We start from the raw sequence: 10307 nt of genomic DNA, 5'->3' as shown, positions 1-10307 counted from the left end.
ACGTAGGGTTTTACCTCCATCAAGAGGGCCCGAACCTGGGTAAAACATCGTGTTCCCTGCCTCTTGTTACCATCTGGCCTAGACGCATAGTTCGGGACCCACTACCCGAGATCCGCCGGTTTTGACACTGACATTGGTGCTTTCATTGAGGGTTCCCCTGTGTGATCGACAAAAGGATCGATGGCTCCTCTGCAGATCAACTGCGACTTCGGCATCTTCGTCACCAGCTCGACTGGTCACCTTGGTTCGACCAAGAATTGCGCCCCGTGTTCGGATCACCATGTCCGGATGAGGGCCTTCATCAAAATCAACTCCGATCTCTATCAAGATCATGGAGGAATCATCTATGGAGCTCGGGGGCTCAACGTCAACATTGCCCTCAAGCGACCGTGCTGTTTTTTTGGACAGCGAACTCGTATCTGCCGCCACCACCTCCTCGAGTATTGCTTTGACGATCTCTTTGGTGTAATTGTGCCGAATTGACTCTATAACAACCCTGGAAAATTTCGTCGAGTTCCGATGGAGGAATCTCTGGCAATCCACGATATATCGGAGCCTGTCAAATCTGGATGTGAATTTGGATGAGTTTAGGGAGTGGTGTCCAGCTTCTAGTTCGGACGTCCTTTGGAAGATCCAACCGTTGATCGGCTGCGAAATTCCTATATCTAACACCTCTCAAAATTTCAGATCCATCCGACCGTCCAAACTCCGGGAACCTTCCGATTAGTGCATCACTTTTCGGATCTGTTTTCTGCGCGAAAACGAATCCGACCCGAGTTCATCTTTTTTATGAACAGGATTTCGGACATCCCTTTTGAAGGAAGTTTTGTATGGGGTATTGTGTTTTGTTCCCGAACACATCTCACTAACTGTAAGATCTTTTGAACATGATCTTCAACATCATGCTGGTGTCAAACCAGTCCGGCAATATTACTCCACAGCTGCCGACCTGCGCTAGACACGACGTCACTTTGTTAAGCCGAGCTCAACTCTTCGGACCATCATCTCGGCAAGCCGAACAAGAGTCTGGCATCACGAAGGATAAATCATCATCAACATCTCCGCCCCACGGATTACACAGAGCGGACATACCGGCATCACCGCACGGTCGCTTCATCAAGCTGGCATCGACCACGTCACGACCTGCATCGACAGGGCCACACTATTGCTTCTTCAAGCTGGTGTCCATCACGCCGACCTACTTCGACTCATCGGCTGACATCGAGGCTTCGACATCTCGGCTGGACCGGGGACTTCGCCATCTCTTCATCAACCTACTCTGGACACTTCGGCGTCACTAGCCGACCAGCTCTGTCACGTTAGCTGGGCCGAGGGCTTTGCCTCGGCAAGCCAACCTTTGCCAGCATTGCCATGCCGTCGTTTTATCACCCATCAGGCAATGGGTGTGCGGAGCGAGTCCCAATTTCGGGAACCACCTTCCTTCGGATTGCTACAACAAATAAACCAGTCGCATGGTGGTTCGGTCAGTTTCCGTACATAGTCCGGCGAACGCCGCATCCGGAGCTCAGACCGACCTACGAATTCAGGCTTTGCCACACCTTTACCGCATCACGCCGACGCCCTGCATCGACATCCACCTCGACGCCAGGCCATATTTCTTTTATTACTCACTTTGCATAAATTATTTATTATGCAACGTTTTTTTAATTATCATTATTACTATTATCTCCGGTTTGCACTATTTTTTGTGCATTGGAAAATGATCCGGGGACTTCGGCGTCACTCTGCCGGTCTGCATTGATCGTGCTATGTCACCACTTCGGTGTGTCAAGCTCTCCACTCCGCCACCTCGGGACCGGCTTGAGGGATGGAACCTTGCCCTGCATCAAGCTCGGACCGCGTCATCAATACCGAACACATTAACCAGCTAAGTCGCTTTCATGCTCAAAGCTTTAATTTCTAACTTGCGTTCGGTTCGACCAAGCATTATACATTTTTGGAAAAAAGTTGCTTCTAAAAAATTTCCTTGTCCAAACTTTGTTTGCGACGCATAAATTCAAATACTCCGTTTACTTGGGGGATTCCTTTATGAAGCTTTTCCTGTTGCATATGATTATACTTGTACGGCTTTGTTCCTTGTTCATGTATTACGCCACAATATGCACCACATTGACTTAAGCGATTTGCAAGCTAGGTTGCCTTGCTCCTGTGTTTACCCCTACGTTCCCGATTGTTCGGCTAGGGAGTAAAGGGAGCACCTCTGCGATTGTCACGATCGGGTCACCCGAGCCAGACCTCAGACTGGGTGAAGCCGAAAGCTAGCGCTCTTATAGTTATTCAATGATGGTCGGCACACAACGGAACTCATGAGTACAAAAATCTATCGCACAAGTCTCATAATAACAATGAGCACCGAATAAAGGTATCGGTGGGGGTACTATTTTCTTCGAAGATGCTTCTTACTCTTCGCAGTAATATAGCATAAGTTCTCTGAGCGCGCTTTGTCTGTTACAGCCTTATGGCCTGATTGCCTGGTTATTGGAAACACCGTCGATATTCTCGACCAATGGAGTACATAACACTTTTCGGTCCTTAACTGAATAGGGAGAAGCCGATGGTCGGTTAAGACGCGTTTAAAGTTCGGTTGAACATAGATATGATATAAGTACTTTGGTACATGCAATCATTCTTCTACCCAAGTCACTTGGGGGCTCTTAAGTTTATTTGAGCCGTTTTATAATAAGTGTTCTTCTTCTTAGTCATTGCAAAGTTCTATTATTATTATCTATCACTCCTTTTTTCGACGCGAGTGTGCGGTCACTAGCCGGGGAGCCTAATTTCTCTCTCAAAGTCGCTAGAGTTTAGTTTGCAAAACTGGCCTAATGAGAAGTACTCTACCCTCGGGATAGGAGGTTGAAGCCGTAGGCTGACCCGCTCGAAGTCTTGAGATAGGATGTGTCATGTTAAAGGACGACAGAAGCACTTCTTTTTTCTAAGACCAATTTTCGGATTGGCACCGAACACTTGATCTTGTTCGGACGTCATGTTTTTACTGACATTTCTTGGTTTTCCAAGCTTTTTGGCACTTTTAAACTATTTGTGCTTTTCCAGCATTAGTCTCGCAGTGCAACGCCAGACACCTTTAGGGATTCGGCAAGAACATTCTCAGATATTGCTATATATGCATCGGTTTCGAATTGTGTCTTCGGTCAATAGTTGGGTTGCCCGGCTCCTGCACTTGCTTCCTACGTTCCGTTTTGTTCGGCTAGGCGTGCAAAGGGAGAACCACTGCGATTGTGCTTCCAGCTCACATGGTTAAGCACCTTAGTGGAGAAAGCCGAAAACTGACTGTCACAATAAGCGTAAACTGGTCAGCGATCCGATGACTATGACGGGCCATTCATAACATTGGCCGAAGTGTTTACGGCTTGCCCTCGACTGTTGCCGAACACTACCGGGGGCTATTAACTGGCCTCCCAAACTAAATCCTCGATATTTTGCTCTTACATTCGAGCTGAGGTTTCATGATCATGCTTAGCATGACAACCCAAAGAAAGGAACCGATAGCGGGACTATTTTCTTTGGAATACATTTCTTCTGTTAAACAGTAATATAACATATCTCTCTGCGTACCTTTGTTTATAAAACCGTGTGGCCAGATTGCCTTGTTTGTCGTAAATCTTTGCCCTCATAAAGGCTTTATAAAGTAGGACAAACACTCCTCGGCTACTGGCCAAGGAGGTGGAAGCCGATGGTCGGTCAACAAAGTTTTGTACAATGCGGATCCGAGCATTAATGACGTAAAGTACTTGGATACATAGAGTCATTACACATAATTTGTGATTTTACTATGGATATTGATCCTTAATTCGGCCACCCGTGCCCGCATTAAGGCTGGGGGGCTACTGGGCTTCGGGCTTATTATTTACAAATATTAAAGGGGCACATCGATCCCCTGATCTGGTGTTGCCACCCGACCAGTGTATCAGGGGCTACTGCATTGCTTGTCCAATGCAGAAAATTTTATGTGCAATATAGTTTCCGAGGAGATTTTGATCCTCAGGTTGGTCGGCCACACCCAACCTGAGTCTTGAGGACTGAGCATGCCGCTTTTGTGTCCCGAAGTATTCTGCCGAGCTAGGACCTGATCCTCAGGCCGATTTTGCAAATCAACCTGAGTCTCAGCGGCTACTGGGATCAGCGGTCTTATGTCATCCTTCATGTGCATCTCGGGTTTTAGACCGATACACACCTTGAGGGCTACTGGCTATATATCTCGGCAGAGAATAAATTGCACCAATAAAAAATATTGACAAAAAATCGGCCCATAGTAGGGGTGGTGCACCACCTCGGAAGCAGTCTAGCATAAAGCTCGGGCGCTAGTGGCTGGCTCCGTAGAGGGCATTTCTGGCATTAAGCTCGGCTAAACTCCTTCAACTTCTTTGAACCAAGGTGATTTACGACACCTCGGATACAGTCCGGCGTTGGAGCTCGGATACATTCCGGCGTTAGAGCTGGGAAGTGCGGACTTGGGCGCTGGAGGTCGAGTGTGCGGAAAATGGATAGGCAAAGGAGGAAGAAGGCGTAGGTGAAAGAGTGGATTCTTATCCCCTTATATGGGCGGACGCAACTACGTGTCCCCACCAGCCTAGTAAAACTTGCTTATCTCCAAGCGAAGTAATCAATGGCGCGGTTGGGTTACCCACGCCTGTATTGATGAGAATCCCGGAATGAGGGTACACGATCTCTGCTTTAACAAGACGTGCCAAGGAAACCGCCTCGCAAAACACGCTGAGGTGGAAAAGTGAAAACGATTCGAGTGAAGGACTTGGCTGTAGTGTGATGACACACTGCGGAATACGTCAGCAGATTTGATTTGTGTTAATATTATTCTCTCTATGGCAATATGTGGAAGCTTATTTTGCAGAGCCGGACACTACTCTTGGTGTTTACAATCTTCTATGAAGGATTTGGAGGAGGAACCCGCCTTGGAATGCCGAAGACAATTTGCGCGCCGGACTCGTCGTCATTGAAGCCTGGTTCAAGGGCTACTGAGGGAGTCTTGGATTAGGGGGTGTTCGGGTAGCCGGACTATACCTTCAGCCGGACTCCTGGACTATGAAGATACAAGATTGAAGACTTTGTCCCGTGTCCGGATGAGACTTTCCTTGGCGTGGAAGGCAAGCTTGGCGATGCGGATATTCAAGATCTCCTACCATTGTAACCGACTTTGTGTAACCCTAACCCTCTCCGGTGTCTATATAAACCGGAGGGTTTTAGTCCGTAGATACAACATACACATCAACTATCATACCATAGGCTAGCTTCTAGGGTTTAGCCTCCTTGATCTCGTGGTAGATCTACTCTTGTACTACCCATATCATCAATATTAATCAAGCAGGACGTAGGGTTTTACCTCCATCAAGAGGGCCCGAACCTGGGTAAAACATCGTGTTCCCTGCCTCCTGTTACCATCCGGCCTAGAAGCACAGTTCGGGACCCACTACCCGAGATCCGCCGGTTTTGACACCGACACCTGTCCTCATCTGTTCCAAGATGGACGGTGGCATAAAACCGAGCCACCAAATCTGCATCAAAATCTTTGTTGAACTGCATGATCCTGAGGATTTTCAACTAAGAGCACATCTGAAGAGCCTCCCGAAAGTAGTCAGGATCCTTCTCCATAAAGGCAATGTCGATGAAGTGGACATCAACAAAAAGATTCTTCTTGGCTTTGATCACATCAAAGTAGATGGCATACTGAAAACGGTTCCAGAATGGGCGGTTGACCAAGGCGGGTTCTTGATCGACCTCATAGGGGTTGCGCTGATGCTTCTCCCAGAATTCCTTGGCCGACAACTCTGTCACAGACTTGGTCCTTGGCTTGGGCTTGGATGCACTCATCTTCTTCATTTGAGGAGGAGGCGGAACACTTGATGAGGCCGCCGTTGTCTCAGAGGTGCGGTAGCACTTGGAAGTTGCACGCCCGGGGTTGATACGACGCGCATGCTGCTCAGAAGGACCATCACCTGGAACCAAACACACGGACACACGAAACAGCCAGGAAGAACGAGCATAAGCCACCAAACACAGCAAAAGAGATCAAAAATTGGTAGGAACATGATGGAATTGGGCAACCAGCGGTAGTACCGCGATCCATAAGCGGCAGTACCGCCCTAGCAGTAGTATCTCTCCAATGGGAGCGGTAGTACCGCTCAAGACGGGGAAACGGCGGTTCCCTACTGCCGTGGTCAAATCCGACACTACCGGGATGCTAAATTCAAAAATACTCCTACCAATTATCAATCCAAAAAGTCTAGTCACCTTCTCCAACCTACTCAAGCCTTTATTTAGCCAAAAATCAAGAGATGCAACCACTATTGCCCCTAAGACACTAGATCTGAAATCTAGACAAAAGGAGAAGAGGAACGGGGGCAATACCGGCATCCATGGCAAGAGGACGGGGTGGGGATCGACTCTACCGAAGGAAACGGAGAGGGATGGCCTGGAGACGGCGGCACGTCGGAGTCCTCCCGCGGCGAGATGATGCTGGAGAGACGAAGAGGAACGAGTGGGCGGTGTGAATGGGTATGGGGGAGACGAAACCTCCCCCTGCCCCGACAAAACCCCTTAGTCCCGCCCCTCAACGGTAGTACCGCTTGGGTGGGCGGTAGTACCGCTTGTCAACATAAGCGGTAGTATCGTGCACCACCAGCGGCAGTATCGCCCAGCAATCCCCAAAGACTAGACACCAAACGGCTAGCTCAAAAAGAAGGGAAAACAAAAGGCAAGAAGAGGGAAGCAAAACACAGCAACGAGAACACTAGCAAGAGAACAAGAAACACACATCTCTTCAAGAGAGGGCGGTTGCCGAGGCCACCTATGTATGAGTCAAGAGGTATGGTGCCGCGAAGATTTTAACCTTGGGCCCATGACCACAAGTACCATTAAAAATGGCTAATGTGAAAGACTTGATCAGTTTATGCATAATGGGGGGAGGGAGAGTTCATTGAGAGAACAACACTCCCCCTATGTCCATGCCTACACCTAAACACGACAACAAGTTGAGTATGGTGGAGTGTGAAAGGGTTCAAACAACGTTGCTCGAATCAATGATATTAGCTCATGCCTTAACTCGCGAAATCTTGCTTCATCCAAAGGCTTCGTGAAAATATCTGCAAGGTTATCATGAGTGTTGACATAGTTGAACTCTATCTCCCCTCGCCTAATGTGATCCCGGATGAAGTGATACCGAATCTCAATATGCTTCATCTTGAAGTGTTGAACCGGGTTGAGAGAAATCTTGATGGCACTTTCATTGTCACACCAAAGACGCACTTTGTCACAAATGACACCGTAATCCTTTAAAGTTTGCCTCATCCAAAGAAGTTGTGCACAACAACTACCGGCGGCCATGTACTCCACCTCGGTAGACGAGAGAGACACACAACTTTGCTTCTTGGAAGACCAACTCACCAAAGAGCAACCAAGAAATTGGCACCCTACGGAAGTGTACTTCCTATCCACTTTGTCTCCCACCCAATCGGAGTCCGAATACCCTACAAGCTTGAAGTGTGCTCCTCTTGGATACTATAAGCCAAAGTTTGGGGTATGAGACAAATATCGAAAGATTCGCTTGACCGCCACAAAGTGTCTTTCCTTAGGTGCGGCTTGAAACCGTGCACAAATTCCCACACTCAACATGATATCCGGTCTAGATGCACAATGGTAAAGCAAGGAGTCAACCATGGAGCGATATACCTTTTGATCCACCGCTTTACCATTGGGATCTAAGTCAAGTTGGCACTTGACAGGCATTGGAGTGGAAGTCGGCTTAACATAATTAAGCTTGAATCTCTTGAGCATATCTTGAGTGTATTTGGATTGGTTGATGAAGGTTCCTTCTCTCTGTTGCTTGACCTCGAACTCGAGAAAGAATTTCAACTCTCCCATCATGGACATCTTAAACTTGGAGGTCATGAGTGCGACAAATTCCTCATTGAAAGCTTTGTTAGGGGAACCAAAGATAATATCATCAACATATAGTTGGCACACAAACAACTCCCCTTTGACCTTCTTGGTAAAAAGAGTGGGGTCGATTTTCCCAATTTCAAAACCGCGATCTTGTAACAACTCGGTAAGGTGGTCATACCACGCATGTGAGGCTTGCTTAAGTCCATAGAGTGCCTTATCGAGTTGGTACACATGATCGGGAAAATAGTTGCTTGACATACACCAACTCATTAATGGGACCATTAAGAAATGCACTCTTCACATCCATTTGTTGCAACTTAAAGTTATGATGAGAAGCATAAGCAATCAACATGCGAATGGATTCAAGGCGAGCAACGGGAGCAGAGGTTTCACCGTAGTCGATACCCTTGACTTGAGAGTAGCCTTGTGCTACTAACCGGGCCTTGTTGTGAATGATAATTCCATGAGTGTCTTGCTTGTTCTTGAATATCCACTTGGTTCCAATGACATTGTGGTTCCCCGATGACCTTGGCACCAATCCCCACACCTTGTTGTACTCGAAGTTGTTGAGTTCTTCATGCATGGCATTGAGCCAATCCGGATCTTCGAGCGCCTCATAGACCTTTTGGGGTTCAACACAAGAGACAAACACGTGATGTTCACAATAGTTTGCCAATTGTATACGAGTGCTTACCCCCTTTCGAATGCTTCCAAGCACATTTGTCATGAGATGGCCCTTGGTTGAGAGCTTGGAAGCGATCTTGGCGGCATGACGCTCCAATTCCTTCTCAGGGGTGAGTTGAGGAGCGGGCACCTGATCATCTTGGGCGCCATCTTCAGCTTGTTCTTGATCTTGAGCTTGCTCTTGATCTTGAACTTGCTCGAAGGAGATAACTTGACCTTGGGCATCACTTGGTGATTCAACACCGTCTTGAGATTGATCTTGCCCTTGGTCTTGTTCATGATGTTGAGGGCCTTCACTTTGTTCTTCGGAAGCGTGTGGGACTTGGGTTGGTGATGGCTCCACTTGAGTGGAGCATTGTCCTTCTCCTTCGGCCACAAGAGGTTCCTCAATGGGTAGGATAAAGCTAACTCCCATTCTTCTTATGGCTTGGGGAGGAATTTCATCACCTACATCACAAATGCCACTTTGCTCCACTTGGGAGCCGTTATTCTCATCAAACTCCACGTTACATGTCTCCTCAATGAGTCCCGTGGACTTATTGAGGACACGGTAATCATGAGAGTTGGTAGCATAACCAACAAATATGCCCTCATAAGCTCTAGCCTCAAATTTAGACAAACGAACACCTTTCTTGAGAACAAAACACTTACACCCGAACACCCGGAAGTACTTGAGGTTGGGCTTGTTACCGGTGAGTATCTCATAAGGAGTCTTTTTCAAGCCCTTGCGGAGGTAGAGCCGATTGGATGCATGACAAGAGGTGTTGATGGCTTCGGCCCAAAAGTTGTACGGAGACTTGAACTCCACCATCATGGTCCTTGCTGCATCCATGAACGTCTGGTTCTTCCTCTCCGCTACACCATTTTGTTGAGGGGTGTATGGTGCAGAATATTGATGCTTGATCCCCTCATCACTAAGGAACTCATGCAAGGTGTAGTTCTTGAACTCGATGCCATTATCGCTTCTTATTGTCAAGATATTTGCATTGTGTTGTCGTTGGGCTTCATTTGCAAAGTCAATGACAGTTTGTTGGGTCTCGCTCTTCTTCTTGAAGAAGTATACCCAAGTGTATCTTGAATAATCATCCACAATCACCAAGAAATACTTCCTATCCCCAAGAGTATCAAAGGATGGAGGCCCAAAGAGATCCAAGTGAAGGAGCTCCAAAGGCCTCTTCGAGTAGATGATAGTCGTGGGAGGGTGAGTCTTTTCATGAAGCTTTCCTTCAATACAAGCACCGCAAGCACGATCTTTAGCAAAACTAACATTTGTTAGTCCACAGACATGGTCCGCCTTGAGAAGACTTTGCAAAGATCTCATATTGACATGGGCTAAACGGCGATTCAAAGCCATCCCACGTCAACTTTAGCCATTAGGCATGTCGCGGTCTTAGTGGGTCGCTCCGAAAAGTTAATCACATAGAGACCGTTCTCGACATGCCCAACAAAGGCTACTTTAAGAGTCTTGCTCCACAAGAGAGCCACGGTATCAACATCAAAGAAAGTGGAAAAGCCCATGAGTGAAAGTTGACGAACGGAAACTAAATTGTATGCAAGGGACTCAACAAGCATGACCTTCTCGATCGTGAGATCATGGGAAATGACAACCTTGCTACTACCTCTTGAGCACTGCGTTGGTTTTCCCCAAAGAGGAAGGGATGATGCAGAAAAGTAGCGTAAGTATTTCC

This window comes from Triticum dicoccoides, chromosome 2A, assembly GCF_002162155.2.
Source record: "Triticum dicoccoides isolate Atlit2015 ecotype Zavitan chromosome 2A, WEW_v2.0, whole genome shotgun sequence".
NCBI lineage: Eukaryota > Viridiplantae > Streptophyta > Magnoliopsida > Poales > Poaceae > Triticum > Triticum dicoccoides.
Note: the sequence above shows the minus strand (reverse complement) of the source record.